The 23,774-nt window shown below is 35.1% G+C and overlaps 1 protein-coding gene across 1 annotated transcript in view; it reads left to right on the top strand.

Moving 5' to 3' along the window:
* The first annotated feature begins 9,058 nt into the window (after positions 1-9,058).
* Positions 9,059-23,774, top strand: part of CACNA1A (calcium voltage-gated channel subunit alpha1 A) — a 345,788-nt gene continuing 331,072 nt past the window's right edge. The window contains exon 1 of the mRNA XM_087924614.1: positions 9,059-9,513. The gene's annotated coding sequence lies outside the window, so the exon portion shown is untranslated. The remainder of the gene's footprint in view (positions 9,514-23,774) is intronic.

Here is a 23,774-nt window from a genome sequence, read left to right as displayed (position 1 = left end):
CAGTACAAAACTTGTTACTCTCTGCTCTACTTTAGCCTCAAATACCAGTAATCATCAGTCTATTCTTTTTTAGGAGGTCTTTAGAAAACAATGCAAATCAAAACATGCTATTATGTTTTTTTTCTCTCTGCATAGTTGGCAGTTCAGTAGTAACATACAATGCTGTTGGTTTTGAAGAAAAAAAGCAAATTTATTTTCAAAATCCCCATTATATGAAAGTTTTCATAATTTTGCATAGGAAATATACAAGTCACTTAATTTCTTAAAGTCAGGGTTTGCACTCTTTACATTTTTTATGCATATTCCGAAACTATTTTTTTCTCAACAGTTTAATAGAGTTGTTCATTCTTTGATATCCTTTGGTAGTATTTTTAAATTATTTAGTTTTTACTTCACATTTGACAAAAAAGGACATTCAACTAGTTTGTGAATTGATTTAAAGGATATTATCTTTATGTAACAAAGGTTCATGACGAATCAGTACATTCTCACATATATTTACTTAGAACTGAATCTTAATTTAAGTGAAGCTAACTCCTAAGTAAAAGTGTTTTGTTTATTTGGAAATAAGCAGTATTGGGAGAGACTATGCTATAAAACTAGAGTGTTTAACAGATCTGTCATACAACAATATAATTATGCTCCCCAAAGTTCCATTCCAATTTTATGGAACATGAAGGTTTTTGTTAATTGCATTTTTATTCCACACAACCTAAATAAATACTGTAATTCTAACATACTATATTGAAGTATTTAATCTTTGAATGTATATTAAAAAACAAAATATAACAGTTGGCACTTCCAGACTTCCAGGCACAGGATGAATTTATCAGGTGTTCTAACTAGATTTTCTGCCAGGTTGACAATATTCACCTATTGTGGGATGACTATAGGTGGATTTTTGTAGGTGGCTAGGCTCATAGTTGTAGTAAGTGGTGGCTTACCTGTAAACTATAGTAAAAAACATGAAGGAGGAATGGTTATATTTAGCCTGAGCAAGGCTGTGCTTCTCCAACCCTCAAGTCCAGCTGCAATTCCTTGTGCTGGGAACAAACAAGGATTTGGGATAAGCTAGCTAGACAATGGAATAGAAGCAAGAATCAGTGATAAGCAAATAAAATGAATTTTATAAGCCTTTGTAGAACACTCAACCTTTGTAAAACTTTCCTTCATATATCATGAATTTGCAACCTGACTCTCTATGCACATGAAACTTTCATTTTCTACTGGATAGGTTGAGTTGTTGCTTGCCTCCAACACTGTGCATTTAATAAAATAGGACTTTACTCCAAACAAAGGTGTGGTTTTCATTACTCCAATATATAGAACAAATTCCTCCCAACAAATCTCTTCTATCTTACCAAGAAGCAACCACTGATCCCAAGAATAACCTGCAGACTATTTCTGCCACTTGCTTTTTCACTGTCTCTTCCAACATTCACTCTCACTTGCTTATCTTTGTTATCTTGCTCACATGTCTACTTCATTATCTATCTATCTGTCTGTCTATCTATCTATCTATCTATCTATCTATCTATCTATCTATCTATCTACTATCTATCTAATCTTTCTCCCACTTACTACCATCTCTCACTCATTACTGCATTAAGATTTTGATGTATTGATTTCTCAATCACTCCCATTTGCTCATCATGTTTTTCTTGATTGCTGCTATGACTCTCATGCTTGCTTCATTGCTTAACTGTCTCTTGCTTTCTCTCAGTAGAAAACTGGCTGATGTATGAAGTCTAGAGGGAAGTAATAATGAAATAACCTGAAGGCAATGAAGTTGCATAACTACCAGGAAATGCAGTCATGCTGCCACCTAGCTGCTCACATTTTAAAACAAAAATTCGCTACTCCCTAAATCCAGCTTTCCCCACTTTATGCCTATCAGAATTTTTGAACTAGAACCCCCAGAATTCCATGCCAGCATATCATTTGTCCAGCACTCCACCTTGTTTGTGCACAAGTTTTAACCACAATTAAAATTGTACACCCTATTCACTGTGAACAATGAATGTGAGTGTCACAGTGCCATTGTAGTACAGGTAGTCCTTGAATTACACCCACAATCGAGCCCAAAATTTCTGTTGGTATGTGAAACATTTGTTAAGTGAGTTTGCCCCATTTTACGACTTTTCTTGCCCCAGTTGTTAAGTGCATCATTGCATTTGTTAAGTTAGCAAGATGGTTATGAAGTGAATCTGGCTTCCCCATTGACTTTGCTCATCAGAAGGTCGCAAATGGTGATCACATGACTCCAGGACATTGCAACCGTCATAAATATGAACCAGTTGCCAAGCATCTGAATTTTGATCACATGATCATGGGGATGCTGCAGTGGTTGTAACTGTGAAAAATGGTCATAAGTCAAATCTTTCAGTGCCATTGTAACTTCGAACCATCACTAAATGAACTGTTGTAAGTCAAGGATTACTTATATAGGGTCGTGATTAAAGTTAAGAACTAGGATTGGTTCAAGTTAATTGAAGGAGAGTGATATGCATGTCCCTTTGAGTTTCTTGTGTAAAGATGGAATATAAATCTAACTAAGAACAAACAAGGGGTTGATTCTGTCATATTAAGATCTCACATATGAAAAAGGACGCTAGTAAAGATTTTACTAAGATTGGAGATCATGATTTAAGAAGTACCATAAGAGGCTGACTTGCAAGAAGATGTGGGATAAGATGTTAATGGCTGTTCTGACTCTATAGTAACTGGATACTATTGTAGCTACAAAAGAAAGCGGGAGAGAGGGCACACAACTAGAACAACCACACGCTATGATGGTAAATTTGGGCAAGAAAATATTCAAGTGGTTTTTGCCAAGAAGAAGTCTTGGCATATTTCCAGATCTCTCATAGAAATCATGGCAGGAAAAACTGCATAGTTTCATTTTTTTTTACATACTCATAAAAGTACCGTTTATGGGAACTATTTCAGATTCTATTTCACCAGAAGAATGGCAAAAATAGAAACCAATAGTCAATTCAGCATTTTCAGCATTTCTTTTGGTTAGTTTGAAACTCCATTACCAATTTTCCTTTCTTTCCTGGTGTTTGTAGCTCTAAGAAGTAGACGTACATATGTATATGACAAACTTGTAGCATACCATTGTGTTAAATTTCATCAATAAGCATATTCTTTAGGTTCTTCTCTTAAAATTCTGTAGTTCAGCTTTCTCTAAGCATGTCCCTCTGGGCCTTTGGTCTTGCAGGTTGGAAATCCCATCATATAAGAATCTTATCTCTAGTCCCCTTAGTCAATTTCTGCAATCAGGAGAAAGCTAATCTGAACCAACATTCCCCTCTGTCATGTTCAGAACATTTCTTGGTGAAATTTATACCGTCAGAAGTTTTCCATCCAGTGAAGTGGAAAATCTATTATGAATGTCCATCCCTGGGCACCACTAGAGTCTTCGAGTTTCCAGATGACTCTTGGAAAATTTGGTTGGTACTTCTGTCAATGCCCTCATTGTTGAGTGGTATACTGAGTTATCCTAGGCGATTCACAATTGCACCTAAGTACCCTCTTCCTGTTTATAGAGCCCAAGAAGCACCATGATATACATGTGAGCTGAGAATTATGAAGCACAGGGAGTGACAGCTAGAGTACAACTTTGCCAAGAAAAACTCATGGCAAATGCTGTCAAACACAGCTTAGACTCCATTTATAAGTTAATGTTACAAACACATTTTTATTCTCTACCTAAATTTTCTTAGTGCTGAGTCTGAGATGATGTTATTAATATCTTCAGGTCCCATATCAAGCAATATAGTTCATATTGTATTATGTAAGTTTTTATATTTATTTTATAAAATGCTGGGTTTTCATTGTTTTTCTGCTGGTTTTATATTTGTTTTTTAAATACAACAAATTCCTCTTAATCTTTTTTGGATTTGTTTTGACAGTCTGGATATTTGAAAGACATCTAATAAAGACCATTAAACAGATGTATAAATAATATTTAAGGATTGTCTGTGGTCCAGTTTTGACCACTTGAAGTATTAAATAATTAACATTTATTCAATGCAATGTGAATGGGCATGGGAAAAGTTATGCCAGATGGGACACTATCAGAGAAGAGTCAGAAGCAAACAATCACATCAGTCATGAATATTAGCAAGATTATTACTGCCGATTCTTGTGCAGAAATTATGCTAAGTCCCTAAAGTCACTCTACCTATTGCATATTTGTATTTCGGATGTCAGTGGTTCGCAATTAATGGGCTGACTGAATTAATCAAATCTGATTATTTTGTAGTCTACTTTTTTCTGTGTCACATTCATGCAGGATCCATTGTTATAAATGAATGGCTGTCATGCTGAAAATTACATCTCTGCAATACCTGAATTTATCTACAATTGCTTTTTTGTCTGGGAGTGGGAGGTAGCCTAATATATGACATTCAGAGTCTGTATAAAGAATGTATAAGAACGAACATTGGAAATGTAAATGTAAAGAAGGAACTTTTTATCATTAATGATAACAAAGCATTGAAATATTGGAGTAGAATTTGCATCTTAATGCAGAAGATTATTAAAATGAATTTAAAGGTAAAATCAGAGACTTTTCTTTTAGGCCCAATGAATAAAGAATTTGAAAAAAAAAGGAACCTTGATGTCATATATTGACAGCACCTACAATATTTTATGCATAGAAATGGAAGAATATCTTGAATGCCACAATAGACAAATGGCTCCAAAGGTTGATGGAGTTAGCAGATATGGTGAAATTGATTACTTTGATTAAAGAAAAGAATACAATTAGCTTTGTTTCTGCTTGGAAGCTACTTTTGGACTTTGCATTTGAGATGGAAAAAAAAGCAGCTTTGATTTTGTGTTTGGCTGATTATATAGGTTTGTTATAGAAATAGTTCATACATATTATTATATAAAACTAAAAAGTCAAAGTTATATGTTGTTATCTTATTCTACTGTACCCAAGAGAATCAGAAGTTAATGCTTTTCTTTTTCTTTCCCCCTTTATTCTACACTTTCTCTTCTTCCCCTTTTCCTCCCCTATTTTCATTTTTCTTTGTATTTTATAGTTTGATAGACCACTAAAAGTACAAAATGTCAGACACTCCAAGTCTTATGTAAACTATATATAATACTTGGGATTTTAGGAAAATTTTCAGTGCTTGAGATGAATGAAAGTATCATATGATTCTCAAAATGTACCCAGTTGCCAAATGTTTGGGGATTTCGGATCTTACTTATGACTAATCCTCAATATTTACTATTAACTAGCCAGAGTTTTTATAAAGGATATTTGAAGAACAGCTTGCCTTCCAGAATTGTGGGTGTTCCATCGCTGGAGGTTTTCAAGAAAGGACTGGATAATCAGTGGTCCTGGATGGGCTCCTGCCTTGGGCAGGGGATTGAATGAGAAGACGTCCAAGGTCCTTTCCAACCCCATGGTTTTATGAATTAGATACTAACTGCAATCACAGGAAATACTGTTAGAGATAAATACTGAAATGAGAAATAGGATAACACAATACTAAAACAGCTTTTAATTAAATTACTTTCTAATTCTGGGGAATAGTCCTAGTGATTCTGATTTATTGTAATAATTTATTTTAAAGATACTGAGTTAGATATTTGAATTATGGCAACTCATTGCATTATCAATCTAAAATCAATGGCTCAGCTGTGGATGTTTTATGTTTTGCTTTATATTTCTATTTTGTTTCCATTCACTCTCTCTGCATCCTAAAATCCCAATAGTTTGAACACTGTATTCTACTAACCAGTTGTTTCAAATGATTGTAATATTAATAGCATTGATTAGAATGGGACAAACTGCCAAAAATGTTTTCCTCTTTACCTCTACAATAAATGCACCTTTCTTAAAAAGTGAAAAGTCCAGAAAATTAAAGTACAGTAATTACTTAAAATTGATATGAAGACTTATCTCAGTTATGAAAGTAATGAGGAAAATATTTCAGGAGAGAAATTAGGTGGCCCTCAGCATATTAGGAATAGGATTTCAATCACCAACCCACTTTCATCTTACACAATAATTTCTTAGTTATGTATTACTAAAGGTAAATTTATAGGTCAAAGAAGATCTCTGAAATCTGCTGATAATCATTAGAGATGGGCTATTTTTGTAAGATGCCTTGAGTCACCATGTGCAAATAGGTGGCAATATAAATATCCTAAATAAATAAATAAATACAATGAGCAAGACAAGCAGAAGACAATACAAGTAGCAGCATCAAAACAAATCAAGCCAATGAATGATGAAAGAATGGCAACTACAACATGGCAGAGCAAACAATAGCAATGAACAAGAGAAAGGAGGAGGTGGAAGTTACAGTACAACTTATTGTTGCTTCCATTGATTTCCTTGGTGTGGGGGACGGAGGTAGCCCTGGGAATAAATTATTATGAAGAGGAACAGCTTAGAAATATTTTAAAAATGAACAAAATCAACTTGAAATTGAGGCTGTAAGATTGCCAGGATATGCTGTAAAAGAAGACTGAAACTTGATGAAAACATAAATAGGACGGTAGATATATTGGTACTCTAGTTGGCTACCTGTAGCTCAGAAGCAATCTAGCTTCACAGAACCCGCTTTTTCAACCCAGTATTTCATACTTAATCCAACCTGTATGGGTGACAGCAAAAACAGGTGAATTCCCCTGCAGTGAAAACTGCTAAAAATCCCATGATGGCCAAGGTTTGTGATGGGATAGCATAAAAATGTCTTTCGACAGATGTCTAAGTTGATAGCAGCATGAAGAATCACAGTGAATTATTCTATGAGAAGGATATTAGCCTTTATATACATGTTGAAATTTACATGTTGAAATATCAACATCAGAAAAAGGAGTCTATGCAAAGACAGGACAATTCCAAATTATAAATTCATTTGCTATGAAATTTGTTCCAAAATAATGTGTCATTAAAAAGGTTCACTACTTTTCTTTTTCATTTTCTTTGAATTCTATTTCAATAGTTTCCTATGGGGAGTGTGATCTTTTTGTAGACAGGGACTACACATTAAAAAAAAGTACTTCTGCACTTTCAAGGCCCACAGTTGGATATGACAGTAACATTTTTAGATGGTGAGACTGAAATATTTGTTGCTTTGGGAATAGGACAGTGATGTTACAGTCATTTCAACAAAGCAGAAGCCTAATACCCATATTTTATTTGTATGGAAAAAATTAATAATTGTGCGACTGAAAATCCACAATTTTCCAACAGATTTGGTTCGATCATCTAGGAGAACCCCAAAATGAAAAAATTGGACTTGGGTAACAGCACAACAGTTTCTCCCTAAAGACAGAATTGGAGTTGATTATATAAAAGAAGCTTTGTGGTGATATTACCCTAGAACAGCATCTTTTTAGGTGTGTTGGATTACCAAAATGGAAAATCTGGGATTTGAAGGGCATTACGTCAAGGAAAGTCTGTCTGGGTAGCGTTGCATGGAAAAAGCATAAAACTCAAAATTGACAGTCAATGTTACCTAACTGCTTAAAAAGTAAAGTCCCTTTTGAAAATCTAATTGTGATTTCACCCACCTACCCTCTAGCTGGCACTGCCTGTTATTGAATATTACAGGGAGGGGGAAAATCTAGTTTGAGAAGCAATCCATTAAAAATGCATACTAAAATAACAAAAGAGGTAAAGGATGCAATTGTTTCAGGAAATATCCACAAAGAAAAATAATACATTTCTGCTGTTTCGTATATGTATACTTTATTGAAATAAAAAATTAAAACATTTCCAATGCCTATCATTTTTCATGTATTCTTTCACTGAGCAAAACATATTCGTCTCAGAACATAAAACATTGCATTCAAAGACTACATAGCTCTTGAAGCTCAAGGGGAGCTACCATAATGAATGAACTAACATCTTAATGTATAAAAACTAATACTGGGGTTTGATTTACAACAAACCTAATCATTTCATCTGTTCATATCTGTTCACAGTCCTATATTGATGAAAGGATAATAAAGATCTGACTAAAATTATAACCAATCTATAATGCAGATTTGGGGAGAATGCCAATACCCTTTGCCAGTTTTAACTATGCGATTCTGAAGCTGAAAGAGGAAAAATCCGTCCTTCAAAAAGGACTTCTATACCGCATTACATAAAAGATATTATGGCAGAATTTTGCACAAGCCTTTCTCCCTCTTCAGATATTTGAAATCTTCTCATTGGTCTTAATTTGCTGCTAGTCTTGATTACAAATATCACTGGAAACAACTGCTCTAGGGTAACGATCCACGATTGTATCCATGACCAGAGTTTTCCATTTGTTTGTGATTCATTCCATAATACCCCCCCCCCCACAAAAAAGAGAAACAAATCGTGCATAATGATTGTTTGTTCAAAAGGAAACCTCTTTTAAATTCAGCGGGACTTGCTTACAAGGAGCTGCGTCTGCGAGTATGGCTAAACACCGCAGCTCCCTGCAACGGCGGCCCCGAGAATCAACCCTGGCAGCCAGCTCCACCGCATGCAACAAGTCCAGCCGTTTCCAACCTCCCTCACAGGTTGATCCCACAGGCAACTGTAGCAAAACACAAACGGCACACGTAACACGTCCTTCTTTAGGACGAGCCCTGTTCCCTTTTTCCAAAGGAAAAGAAGACAATGCGCGGCGAGGAAAGGGCGCCTAAAGGGTGCAGCGGTGCATCTCCACTGCAACCACCGCCGTCACGGCACATGGCCATTTATGTCTCTTACCCTTTTCCGCGGCATTTGGGGAGAAATAAAGGGAACCGTTTCCGCCGCCCTCCCATAGATGTTGAGGAGAACTCTGCTCACCCATCTCACCCCGTTTCTCGCCCAATGGGTCCAGCCCTGCCTGGGGCCCGCCAGCTGCGGTTAGGTGATTACCCTTCGGGGACATTTGTTGACGGTATAAATAATTGCGAGCGGGCGGCCTCCTCCTGTCAGGAATTCGGAGGAAGAAAGCGTGAATGACCACGTGCGAGGGGGAGGAGGAATTGGCAGAGCAACCAAAAGGAGGGAAGAGGGACGGGCTGGCGGAGGGTCTGTGTTGTTCTCGGGAGCTGCTACCCCCTCCCAGCTTTTCCTGCCTGCCCCGGCCAAGAGCGAGCGGCGGGGCGTGGAGTTGCCGCCGGCTGCTTGGCAGGTGAGCACCTGAATCGCAAGGGACGCTCCCCGGCGTGTGTGATTGCACCCCCAAAAGTGGATGGGCACAGGTTGGTCCTCGCCCTCCCATTGCCTTCTCCTCTCACGTCGGAGTCGCCCTGAGAACTGCTCTTCCCTCTTCCCTCTCTAGGCTGATTCCGTGCCGCACGGGCATCCAGGGTACCGCTGTGCCCCCAGGTCGGTTTTAGGCGAAGTCTCACCTTTTCCCACCCTATTGCCGCCTCCTCCTCCTGGTGTAACGGATTAAGTATGCTTCCCGATTTCTTAGCAGGACACCTGGCAGGGAACGAGGCCAGGCAAAGCTGGCAGCATTAACTCTTCACTAGCTGTAAACACGAGCATCTGAAGACATACAGGTGAGTGTGTGGCACCCCTGGCACCTTAACGGAATGGAAGTGGCTGGGTTGGGAAGAATGCAATGTAACTCCATGGGTTTGCCCCCAAGGGAAGGAAATCTTAGCTGGGTGAGTTTTGCTCTTCCACCAACATAACAAGGAACACAGCACCTTGATGCAGGGGAGGTGGGGAATACCTGATGGTGTGTGTGTGTGTGGAATGCCTGAGAGAAGAATTCTGTGCTAGAGGCTTCCCTATGGTTAAACAGTGGGCATGAACAGTAAGGAGATGATTTTAACTACCTTCTATGTTTTGATTGGATGGAGATCTAAATGAAGCCTCAATACTTTCATTGCATTCTAATATTTATTTTTAGTTTAGCTGCTGTCCCTTGAGTCTATTTTGGCAAACACTTCAAGCAGTAATTCCTGTCCCCTAGGGGAAACTTAACCCTGGGAAGGACTGTCTTCCTGAATCATGTTGGAATGGAGACTGAAAAACATGGACAACCTCCAACATTGCTTTCTATTCTTTCAGTAGCTGTCCAAACCTGCCCTGGTGCTCCTCCCACTATCTCTGTATATATACCTTGTATATTTAGTGTCAAGCTGTGGAGCAGATGGGGGTATAAGGCTTCTGGGGTGAACACCAAATCTACCATCTCTTCCCTCAAACTTAGAAAATAAGTCTGATCTCTCCATTGCCTTTTATTATGCCTCTCTCTCCACCTGACATATTTGTTGTTCTGATTTTAGGGAATCATGGACAGCAGATAAAAATAATTTGGTATTTCTATTACTCTGTCTGCTCCAAGGAACAGATGCCTTCAGCAGACACAGAATTTGTCATTTCCAACTATCCCTTGGGTGTTTTGTTTCTGTGTAATAGGAACAGTCAGAAAGTCAGGGAACTGCCAGCTCAGAATCTTCAGTTTAGATCTCTTTGATATTGGGAGATTGGCTACATCTATAATGGCAAGACTTTTATATAGACCAGTGTAATTGTAACCTCAGAGCAAAATTTAGACCATAACCCTAACCCTGATATTAAATAAAACACAATTGACTCGGTCTGTGATTAAACCATAAAACCTGGTTTATAAATTACAATGATTTGGTCTACACAATATGCTAAATTAAGCAAAGCCACATCATGTCTTAGCAGAAAATGTGTATTTAGTTGTATTGAGCCAATGACTATTAACCAAGCTCAGTTCTGCTTAGTTCTTCAAGATCATCTCCAAACACCTAATAAAATTTGCTATGAGGAGAAATCATTTTAAGTAAGATTGCAGTTCCAGGAACACTTTATAGAAATAATGTATAATTTCAGCAAGACATTTCTAGATATCCATAGATATCATAAAAATGAACTTATAAAGCCCCTACTTCAAATATTGCATCAGTCATAAACTCCCTAATCGATGTTAGGCAAGCCATAGATTCAATTTCTCCACTGCCATCCTAGTCTACAACAATATGGGATATAGTTTCTAGCCTAACATCACCATCACCATCACCATCACCATCTTCATTTAACAACTCCACAATCCCTTGCCGGGTGGAATCTGCACAACTGAATGGAACTAGCAGAGTGTCTTAATGACCGGAAGAGTTTCTAGCCTCACATACAAGACTAATATAAAGATTATTTACACATTGAGTATTTTGTTCGTATGAAAAATAGAAATCTAAGGTATCCCAATCAAAGAGTATTTTACAAATGATGGTAAGAAAGGACAGTTCCCAATCTCAGCAACACTGTATGGGGTCAGAAGGGGGAGGAAAAATGTCTTTTCTCTTTCCCTACTTTCCGGGTATTGGGGTCTCAACATATTCGAGAGGCACTAATTTTGGGAGAAATGCTGTAATTGTTGTCAGGGTAAATTCTGTCTTTAACACTGCCAGAATATTTTCTTTTTCTTTATAAAATATTAGTCACGTGCTCTATATATCTGGAAAATTCCTTTTGTATAAAATTATACTTTAGGAATATTTCAGGATGCCGAGGAAGCAAAACTTTCTGAGGAAACATTTGAAAAAAGCTAGGAATGAGAGGAAGACTATCTGGAAATTTTCCCCTCAACTTTATATGTTTTATTTTTATTGAATGTATATGTCACCAATCTCACTATCCAAAAATGCAACCCAAATACCTGCTTTAGTTCTCTTTGCTTTCTGCCAGGTTATACAGCTGATTCCTCTGTCTGAGAAGCAATAGATGTATTTTATGTAATTGTATCAAAATATGACTGGACACGCACGCAAGGATATTTTTCTGTGGAGAATTGGACTGAAGCAAAACAAGAAGTTGTCGGAAAAGCCCAGGGGAGTTCTTTATGGCACAGCTGCTGAGAGAGCCAACAGGGAAGATGTCAGCATGTTCTTTTAATGGGATAGAATGCAGGAGAGGAATGCTAATTGGGCAGAATATGTAGTGATAACCATTCCCCGCCCCAGGTGTAATTATAATTATGTCTGGCTCATGAGCCCATGCTCTAGGCTTAGCCTACTGCTGAAACAGTTGTTTCTGTACTCTTGCAGGAAAAAAAATGGTTCTGAGGTTACTTTAGAAATATAAAGTCTAGGAAGGAGATGAAACTTAACACAGTTTTTCTAAGCAGTCACTTATAATAGCAATATTAGCAATATTTTTACTTTATTTCCTATGAAGTTGTGGGATAGTTTAGATTTCCTTTGTAAATATCTGCTTGGGGAATATTACTGAAACAGCTTATAAACATGATGACCTCCTTCTTCTTTTCCTTTAAGCATTCTTGGATAAATCTTTATATCCAAAGTAGTTCACAGTATTTTGATATTAATCTAATCTGATTAGCTGGTTGCCATACAGTGATTAAATGTTTTGTACAGGTTACTATCTCTCTGTTGTTTGTATGCTAGATTTCTTCTATATGACATACTAAGCCATATTTATTGTAGTTTATCTTAATATGGTATCTAAATCATGAATCAAATTAAGGTAACGTTAATCTTTAATTACAGTTAGTACATTTTGAATCTGGGCTTATTTTAGCTATGATCTGATAGTCCAATGTTGACTAATGATTAACCTGTGGTTAAATAAGTACTAGTTTGGAAAATATAGTAAGAAATAGAATTGACCAACAGTGAATTTACTTCTGCAACATCATCTCTGGTGTTCTTGGTTCATTTCTCACATGTACATGTGGACCACACATTTACTTCTCCTGTACAGAACTTTGAATTGGAAAAATGTGTCTAAGTGACCAGGCCATCTTTTACTTTGCATGCAATCATTTAAGGCTCAGAAGTGCCAACTGTTACAAAAATTGAAATATTTGGCCTCCATAGAGGAGGAATGAGTTACTATTTCTGTGGTTGGACCTATTTGCAGTTTAGAGCAACCATGATTTTTTTACTTCTTCAACCATGGTTTACTTAATGTCACAAACAGTATGTCATTAATGTGTTCCAAAGTAGCTACTTGAAGTTTGCTAAGTTTCATCAGTTGTTTGAAAAATGAAATTGTATATAAAATGGAATGTTAAGCTATAGATATATAATACCTAAGATGTCTCATAATAGGAATAAGCGTGGGAGAATAACCCTTGAAGACCGTTGGGTATTGTTGCTGCCACTGCCGGAATATTATTTATAGCCATGTATTCTCAAACACTGAATAACACTTTCTTTAGAGGCCTATGTTGTAACAGTCTGTTTCTATCAAAGAGCCCTTGACAAGCTGGTCTTACACGTACATACAACACTCAACTATATTGTTATTTGTACTTGATTAAACACTTCATTTTATGTTAGAAAATTGGAACGATTTGATCAGAATGATCAGATCTCAACTCAAAGATCTGGATAACCAATATTATAGATGGCAGTACAGAAATCCAGAAAACCAGTCTTTATGCCAGTTAGTCATCTGATTTTTGTATCATCATAATAGTGTTTCTAATTGTTCATTAGCAAGTGATTTAAACTTATTAATTTGTACTCTATTAAATGGCTGGAAATACATTTTGCTAATATTTTATTTATTGCATCAGCTTGCATAACTTCTCATTTCACGGTTGTGACTGTAGTTGACACATACAGGATCAATTAAACCAAGTCTATTAGTAAGAAAAATAATGATGGTCAAGGAAAAACTTAACTCCAAGAATAAGAAAAGCAAACTCATTGTGATGCGCTCACTTAATAGTCCAACCTCCTGCTCAAGGGAACAGCCTTCTTCAAAGATTTCTGCAACCCCAGAAATGCAGAATTCTATGAATCTCAGGAACTATTATATTCTAGAGGGCAGTGCTGTGGCAAGGTCTATTTAATAGACAGGATCCAGAGCATGCTCACCCTGCTGGATCTAATGGGATGGGCAGAAACAGAGACAGGGTTTCTACAAATGACTTGATCCCATGTCATGTTTGATTTTATAGATGATAAGTAGTACCTTGAATTGCACTTGGAAGCCAACTGAGAACCTGTATAGCTCATGGGGCAAGCAGGGATGAATATAGGCTGTTTGTAGTTTATAATTAATTCCAAAATTGTATTAAAAGTTTCATTATATGGACCCATTAACTTTCTAAGATCAAAATCACACTTAGCTTCTTGCTGTTTAAATCAGATTCTTTAAATTCTTAAGGTTATGATTAAAATTTCATTCAGAATTGAAGGTAAACTCATCTGACATTTTCAGGTTCATCATTCCAAAAGTGTCTCACAGCTTAGAAGTAATTTACGAGCAATTTCTGAGAGTGATTAGAAAGTGAGGTTTGTGAATTTAATGTCCTTTAAAATCCTCCATCATGGATGTGAACAAGATTTATTTTCTTTATTTAAAACATTTACACAGCCACCCATTTTTCAACCAACTTTGGGTGGCTCCCAATCAAAAATTCAAAGGCATATAAATCATTCTAAAATCATAAAACTCAACCAATTAATGCAATAAAAACAACAAAAGTCTGGTGCCAAAACAATTTTAATGTGTAATCATTTAATCTTCTTCCAACACTTGGGAGAAAAGCCAGGTCTTTTAAGATTGCTAATCTTGTCATTTCCTTGGACTCAAACTTGTGAAAAATAGTTGTCCTATGGTCTTCTGAGGAGCAGCTGTCCAGAGCACAAATGGGCAATCTCCTGTCCTTTCCTTTCTCAGAGAGGTGCCAAGGAACTGGTCTACTCACTAATTCCTTGATCTTTGCTGTGGTCCTCAGCTCTGTGAGTTTACTAGAAGATCGTCAAACAATTTAATTGTTGATCAAAGTCTCAGTCAGCATACTAAAGCACAAGACAAAATCTTAATATCAGATATGCTATAAATTCTTCAATTGTCACTGTTAATATCTTTTTATAGAAAGGATTTGAAGACAAATCCTTCAGAAGTTACATTTTTTGCAGTACACAAAGGGCCTCAAATATCTGCAACAAGGTTTTAAAGTTCTGCAATAAGACTTTAAATATGTCTTCTTCATCCATGAATGTACTTTATTATTCAGGGCATCCAGCTAGGAAGAATGCTATTTTCTGTATGTCTTCTTTGTTGTGGCCAATTGCACATATGATAGAAATATTTGTTGAAAGCATTACCATTGGTCTTCTGCATTACTTGTCAACTTCAGTTCTGGTCATGCCCTCAGAACATTCATTTTTATTTTTAGGCTGTCATTCTATTCAGCTAACACTAAAGAAGGCACTATTCTTTAATGGCTGCTGAGCAATGCTACAATTGACTTTCTAGCTCTCTGCTGACTCTTGGTGATTTGACTGTACAATAATTTTAATGAGCTCTCTTTTAATGAGCTATCAGAAGTTTGGTTTTCTTAATGCTCAACCTGAATCTCTAAGCTGCCATCATTGCTGCATAGGCATTCACTTTTGCTTCTAACATTAGGAGAAGTTTGTTTATAAGTATGCCACAACACAACAAGTGAATTGATTTCATTCATTAAGAACCACTTGGTCTGAACTGTGACTTAGAACAAAAATGAAATTAGTATCTTGTGAGGAACATATCATTATTCTCCATATTCCTTATAAAAATGACATCTTAAGTTGTGCCTGAAACCAAAGTGGCAGTCAATGCCACTTCTGCACTTGTATTACACAAGCAAACTCCATAACTTCTAAATTTGCTGTATCCTGGACCAACTGAAAATTCTGAAGAGTCTGTAAGGACAGCTCCATGTAGAGTAAGTGGCAGTGGATGGCATAAACAATAGAAAGTAAAACCTCCTGCTCCAGAAATGGTTACAATGGGCACACAAGGCATAATAGTATAAAGAGTGAATTCAAATACAACAAATATATAAGTATAATGTAACAAATATGCCAAAAAATGAAATGAAAAATGATATAAAAATATTTCTTTGCTACTGGTTCCAAAACAAGGTTTAATTTGTTGTTTTAAATTTGAGTTGTAATAATTTTAATATAGATGTATTCATTATATCTGTATTATAATGGGAAAAAATTTCAACTGTTTAATTTTTTCTTTGTTTTATTTAGATTTTTATATTTTTTTAAACTTGCATTGAATTGTATTTTTGTTTCTCTGTAGTTCTCACTCTTAGTAGAGTATTTTATAAGCTAAAATATATATGGTATACAAACTGTTGAGAGTTTGTCTTGAGTAGGTGCCAAGTACTTATACCTTATGCTACAGCTGGAACTCCAGATAACAGTGTTTGCTTAGGTGTTATTCATAGTTACTTATTTTCATGATCTCAAATCTATTTCCTGCCCCTCCCTCTAGTTATTTCTCTGCTGTTGCTGTTTATGACTTTTTCATTCTTCCTTTAAACATAAACATGTTTGCAAATCAAATAGAGAAGATGAAGCTGATTCTGGGGAGCTAAGGCCTTTCCTTATAGTCAGGGTTTCATTTTGAATAGATGAATGATAAGATATGGAAGAGACAAACACGTTAATCAGATAAATAAGACAGTTATGAAAACACAAATTTTATAAATTGAATTTACTCTTTTTATACTGCTTTAGAATAAAATGCCATTTCAAGATAGTTCACAAATAAACTCTTAAAACAATTTGAGGTTGAATCATAATAACAATAGTATAAGAATATTTAATTTCAAACCATCAATAAAATGAGAAAAATGTTTGGAATTTGAACTAAAGAATGAAGACAAGAATTATAATTCAGATAAAAGTCCATTTGTGCAAGTGAGATTATTTAAGGATTTATTTTCAAACAAAACATAATAAAAAGATGTCAAATGTTTGATAAACATTATTTATTTCACCTAAGTTAATCAGTTCACTCAGCATTAAGGAACATTTTGCATGCTTCTTCAAACCTTTTTGTTAATGTGACTAATATTTGGCAAAAAGCTTTCAAGGTACATTAACAACATATGAATTCATTTTTATTCATAAAATTTCCTTAAAACACATCAGTAAAATATTGTTAAACTTAGCTGATTATTTGTTAAAAGAACTAGTACCCTGTTTCCCTGAAAATATGACCTACTCTGAAAGTAAATCCTAGCTTGATTTTTACTCGTGTGCCCAATATAAACCCTAATCCCAAAATAAGCCCTAATTAAGATCCTACCTACTCCAGAGTGGACAGATAAAATTTAAGGTAGGGTGGGGATAGGGGAAAAAAATTATTTCAAGACTTTGTTGGAGGAGATGCCTTGAAGATAAAGAGATTAGAAGCTAACTGCAAAAAAGATTTAAAATACAGATTGGGTTTTTTTTTCCCTAATTGACTTTACCCCAGAAAGAGAAACTGTAAAAGGAAGAAGTTTGTGCTTTGCCTGGACTGTTTGATGACTTTGGGACTTTGGGATTTGGGGGAATTGTTTTAAGTTTGGAAATATTTGACTGGCTTAATAACAAGAAGAGGATACAGAAAAAGAAGAAGAAAAAGTTTATAATGGCTCTACCTCTTGATGAACTAAAAAAACAATATCTAAAAATAAGGAAAGAAGGCAAGGACGTTATGGGAGAAGCCCTTTGTTTTCTAGATATGGCGCTTGCTATGTGTCAGCAAATTAAACAACAGCTGGAAGAAGCGGAGGAAGAAGAAGCCATTTTTAATGAATTAAATAGCGTGATTAAGAAAGGAAGGAGAAAGAGAGGAGGGAAAAGGAAGGACTTAAGACATAAAAAAATATCTATGAAAGAGAAAAATAAGATGCAAAAACAATATAATGCCAGAAAGCAAAAGGAAAGAAGAATGCAACAGAAAGGGGAAGCCAAGAAGGCAGAGGTTTGGAGAGGAGTGGGTAAAAAGTCTAGATGGGCCAAGCAAGAAAGGGAAAAGTGGGGAAAAAGTTATAAAGGTATAAAACAAGATGGGAAAAAGAAAAAAATTTTTAGGGATAAAGGGTAATGTATGCTTCTTTTAATAAAAAAGGGGATTCTGCATAGTACACATGATAGTATTGTAGCAGTTGTATTTGTATTAAAAATAGAAAATTAGAATTTTATAAGATTTAATAAAAGATTAAAATATTAAGGTACAATGTTAAAATGTTTAATAATGAATTATTTTAAGTTTTAATTAAACATTAAAGGAAATGTTTAAAATATTAGTTTAATTATAGAGTTTAATGGGCTAATGTGTTGATTATTATAGATTTATTACTGTAGTATTTGTTTTTGAAATAGTAGAATGTACTAAGCAGAATCAGATTGGGACTTAGGTGTTATTTCAAATTTCAATTTAAGGGAATGATAGAAAGGCATCATACTCTGATTAGTGAGTTCAGGAGAAATTATTCTTTTTTTTATATTGGGAATGAGATAGATGTAAATGGAAAAATGGACAAAAGATATAAAAATATTGTCTTAAAGCAAGATGAAATATATAAGTGGGGAGGAGTTATATAGAAGATATAGAATGGTAAACAAGATAGGTAATGGTATATAAGAAGAGCATGAATTTAATTGAAGTCCATACAAAAAGAGGTAATCTGGGGCTGTTACTTTCTAAAAGGAAGTTTTATGTTCTTTGTGTTTTATGTGTGTGTGTTTAATTGACAATTAATAAAATCTCGGAGGAAGGCCAGATGAGAACAATTGTAAACAAGCCAGAGGAAAATATAAATATGATGACTGAATAGCAGATAAATTAGAAAAGAAATGTGATTGAATAAGAGTAAAGAGAAATAATGTGAAATTTGTTAAAGGGAATTTATGTGTCTACATGGAAATGGGATAAATTAGAAGAATGTGATATAAAATAATGTGTTACCTGCCTTGTAAAGATTCATAATGGAAAGAGATTTTATGTTTTTAATGTCTAATGATGTTCTGTTTTGTTTGTTTGTTGTTAAAATCAATAAATTTTGCTTTAAAAAAAAGAAAAAATAGAAATAAGAGCTGATTGTGATTTTCCATAATAGAATTTTGGTAATTAATAATATAATAATATATGTATTAATATTACTATTGAACTGAAAAGGAGAGGAAAATAGTGCTCTACTAGGGATAGTTGATGGTAGATTGGAAAGAGCTGCTACAGATAGTTAAAATGGCGACAACATCAATTACAAATGTAAAATCAGGAAAGAAAACTACAACAACGATGTCTTCACTTATGGGGCAGAGATCTATAGATGCAATGCTATTGGCAGAAAAAATTAGTTCAGCTCAAAGGCTGCAGACAGTACAGGCAACTCTCACTATGATGCAGGAAATGATGGCAAAACCCCACAAATTGATAGTGAGGAACCATGAAGACATGAAAACAGAGATGAGAACTGAAATAGGACAAGTGAAAAATGAAATACAAAATTTGAATAGTAAGATTGGAAAGATGCAGGAAGAAGTGATAAAAAATGAACAGAGATTAAATTTAGTAGGGGCAAGAATGGAGATGGTGGAGAAGAAATTAGAGGATTCAGAACAAAATTGGAAAGTGCTCTACTGCAAACTCTGGGATTCGATGGTACGCATGGAATTAGAGAAGGCATCATTTCATCTTAGGTTCCAAAATGTGGTGGAGGACAAAAAGGAAGATTTACATGCAATTACGAAGAATCTGATGTGGCGGCTTTACAGAAACCCAAACTGGAAATTGAAAATGATGTAGACGAGGTCTATAGAGTATATACACACTATGCGAAGAGACATAGACTACCCCGAGAGGTTCATATTCATGAGGAAGACAACACAAGACCTGCTCTATAGTAAGACCAGAGATGAACCACTTGTATACAAAGATCATGAAGTGGTTACACTGAAACAAATATCCAGGAGAGTCAGAGAGCAGAGAAGGGGCTAGCAATTTTTATCAACTCAACTTATTAGAAATGGTATTCCATTTAGGTGGCTCACCCCAGAGGGGCTTTTAGTTTGTGGCAGGACAAAAAATACAAAATTGGTACAATTGAAAAAGCACAGGAATTTTGTGAACGACACCTAGGACCTGAGGAAGAACAAGAAAGTAGAGACGACCTAAATACAAGAAGCCAAGAGGAACAACTCTTCGGAGAAAAAGAATCTGATTCACACCCTGAATCCCAAAATCTTAGAGAAGAAGGGGAAGGCAACAGACTAAGAAAAAGAGAGCCTAGAACAAGGAATGAAATGAGAAATGCCTCACACAGTCAGTGACACTGATAGAGAAATCACTTTATTTTCAGTCAATATCAATGGTTTAAATTTATCATCAAAACCCCTCCACAGATATTTGAGAAACTCAAAAAACAAAATTCTGACATAACTTGTATCCAAGAAGTGCATATTCCAGACAATCAAGCAGACCTCTTAAAGAATATAAATTTGGGTAAAATGTACTCGGCACTTGCAAACAAAAATGGGGTATTGTAGTATGTAAAGGATTGGTTTACATACGGATTATAAGGATTATGTAAAGGATTGGTTGCAACATTAGGAAATATACAAAGATCAAGAAGGGAGAATGCTCTTTATAGAAATAAATGTAAATCAGAAAAAGATGTTATTAATCACAATATATGCCCCGAATACAAACCAAAAAGACTTTTATAATAGGCTTCACCATAAGATAATAGAATTTGAGTATGCTAATGTATGCATTGTAGGGGACTATAATGCAGTCCCAGACAAAGATAAAGATTATAGAATTTCCAAAAAAAAAAAAAAAAAAGGAAAAGAGAATACTCTCTTCGTCTTTTAATAATATGGTAAGAGAACTTAACTTGAAAGATGCGTGGAGAGAATTAAATTCAAATAAAGAACAATATACCTTTTTATTGAACCCTGACCACTCTTGGTCCAGAATAGATCAGATATGGATGGACCCTGGGTTAATGGAGAATATTGAAAGGATCGAGATTTTGCCAAATCTATGGGCTGACCATAATCCCATTCAAATTATATGGAAAGGGAAGAGAAAAATTGGAAGATGGACATTTAACAATACCATATTAAGAGATAAAGAATATATTGAAATGATAAAGAAATAATTGAACGCATTTTTTGAAATAAAAAAAAGAGAACATACCTGTCTACAGAATCTTTGGGATATGGCCAAAGCCCATGTGAGAGGTCTAACTATTGCTTACAGTATTAAAAAGAATAAAGAAAAAAGACAGCAACAAAACATATGGAGGGAGAAACTGAAAGATTGGGAAACAAGTAGACAAAAGGACCCAAACAATTCAAACATTAAGAAAGAAATAGATCTGGTAAAACATAAGATAAATCTAAATGTACAGGAAGATTTGGCCCGAAAAATTAAATTAGCAAAACAAAATTATTTTGAAAATGCAAATAAGCCAGGAGGTGGTTAGCCCATAAAATTTAAAAAGAACAAGAAAAAACAACGATCGTAGCTCTCCAAGATCAGGAAGGGAAATTATGCACGCAGACCCAAGAAAAGAAAGAAATTGCTAAGGAGTTTTTTATGAAATTGTATAAACAGGAAGAAATACCAGAAGAATCTATTGATAAATATTTGAATGAAAAGAACTTGCCTGAAATTACTGATGAAGAGAAACAAAATTTGAATAATAAAATATCTATAGAAGAAATTAGGAAGGCAATTGGAACACAAAAAGCAAATAAGATCCCTGGCCCGGATGGAATTCCTTTGGAATTCTATAAAAAATTCCAAGAAATAATAGAGATATTGGTGGACTTGTACAATGAAGCCCTGGAGAATGCTAACACACCTAAATCATGGTTGGAAGCATATATTACCCTTATTTATAAAGAACAATCAGACACCCCCCCCCAAAAAAATTCAAAACTATGGACCAATATCACTTTTAAATGTAGATTACAAAATAATGGTACAATATTGGCGGAAAGATTAAAGAGAGTATTAAGTAGAATTATCCACACTGATCAGAATAGCTTCCTCCCCCATAGGCAAATAAAAACAAATACAAGAACCATTATGGATATATTAGAATATTATGAAGTATACTTAACCAAGACAATGGCATTGGTATTTTCAGATGCCCAGAAGGCATTTGACAACTGATAGGCATGAAATTTGGTGAAAATTTTATAGGATTCATTAAGACAATTTATAACATGCAAACTGCAAACATATTAATAAATGAGGAAAATACAGATACCATAAAGATAAATAAGGGAGTAAGACAAGACCGCCCCCTAGCTCCCCTATTGTATATATTGGCAGAAGAGACTCTTTTAGTACAAATTAGGCAAAACCAAGAGATTAGAGGACTAAAAATTAAAAAAGAGGAATATAAACTCCAGGCATTCGCTGATGATATATGCCATTTATATTAGAAGAACCCTTAGAAGCGAGCCCTATACTACTAAGAGAAATAGAAGAATACGGAAAGGTGGCAGGGTTAAAAATTAACAAAGAAAAAACAAAATTGTTAACAAAAAACTGTACAAAGGAGCAGAAGGAAGAACTAGCAAATAAATTAGGTATGCAAATGGTAAATAAAGTAAAATACCTAGGGATCTGGTTGACTGCTAGATGTTCGTCAATTAAAAAAGATAACTATGACAAGTTAATAACACAAATAGTTAAAGATTTAGGTAATTGGGCCAAATTGCAATTATCGCTATTGGGACGTATTTCAATAGTAAAAATGAATATTTTGCCAAAACTGTTGTTCTTGTTTCAGACAGGCCAGTCAAGTTGGAAAATAATTTTTTTGTAGAATTAAACAAATGTATATCTAAATTTATATGGCAGTGGAAAAAACCCAGAGTGAAATCTAAATTATTACAGGATGCCAAGAAAAAAGGAGGATTTGGCCTTCCAGATTTTGAATTATATTATGATGCTGCTATAGTAAACTGGTTTAAGGGTTGGGTTAAATTAGAAAATAGAAGGTTATTAATATTAGAAGGTTTTGATCTCCAACTTGGCTGGCACCTCTTCATGTGGGATGGAAAATCTAAACATTCATATTTCCAAAGGCACCATGTAAGAAATGTGTTGTTCAATATCTGGAGAAAGATTTTAAAAAACCACTACCCAAAGGTTCCATTGTGGCTATCTACATTGGAAGCAATCACACATCCAAATGTATTGGATTATGAAAATATTGTCAAGTATAAAGATTTATTATATGATACTGGAGAGCTTAAAAATAGGAACCAAATACAAGGAAAGGAGATAGCATGGTGGCCCTTTGCACAAATACAAACCCATTATAAAAAAGATAGAGAACAATTTGGCTTTAGTATGACCCCACAAGAATTAGATAAAATATGGCTAGGAGAGGAAAAGAAAACAATTAGTAAAACATATAAATATCTTTTGGACTACAAATTAAAAGAAGAAACAATCACAGAATCTATGATAATTTGGGCTAAAAACATGGGTTATAGTATTGAATTAGATAAGCGGGAACACATCTGGCAAACAAATTACAAATTAACCATGTCAGTCTCGTATAAAGAAAACTTATATAAAATGGTTCATCACTGGCACCTACCTCCTGCGAGACTGGCTAAGATGTTCCCCAATCTACCACCCAACTGTTGGAAATGTAACTATGCACAAGGAACATATTTTCACATGTGGTGGACTTGCCCATGTGCTCAGAAGTTTTGGAGAAATATTAGAAATGGAATTTTAAATATAACAAAACAAAATTTAAAACTTGAACCTGAAACCTTTCTGCTAAGTATGATAGATTTAAACATGGAGAAAAATATATCAATATTTAATTTTGCACATCATAACTGCGGCCAGAATAACCTACGCATAAAACTGGAAACTGTCTTCCATTCCTTCAGAGGATAGGGTAATTAAAAAAAATGTGCTAAGATGGATAGTCTAACCGAATTGTTAAAAAATAAACAAGACAGTGACTATTATGAAATATGGAACATTT

This window comes from Pseudonaja textilis, chromosome 2 (genome assembly GCF_049901715.1).
Source record: "Pseudonaja textilis isolate UNSWEBS1 chromosome 2, rPseTex1.2, whole genome shotgun sequence".
Classification (NCBI taxonomy): Eukaryota; Metazoa; Chordata; class Lepidosauria; order Squamata; family Elapidae; genus Pseudonaja; species Pseudonaja textilis.
Note: the sequence above shows the minus strand (reverse complement) of the source record. Positions and strands in the feature narration are given on the sequence as shown.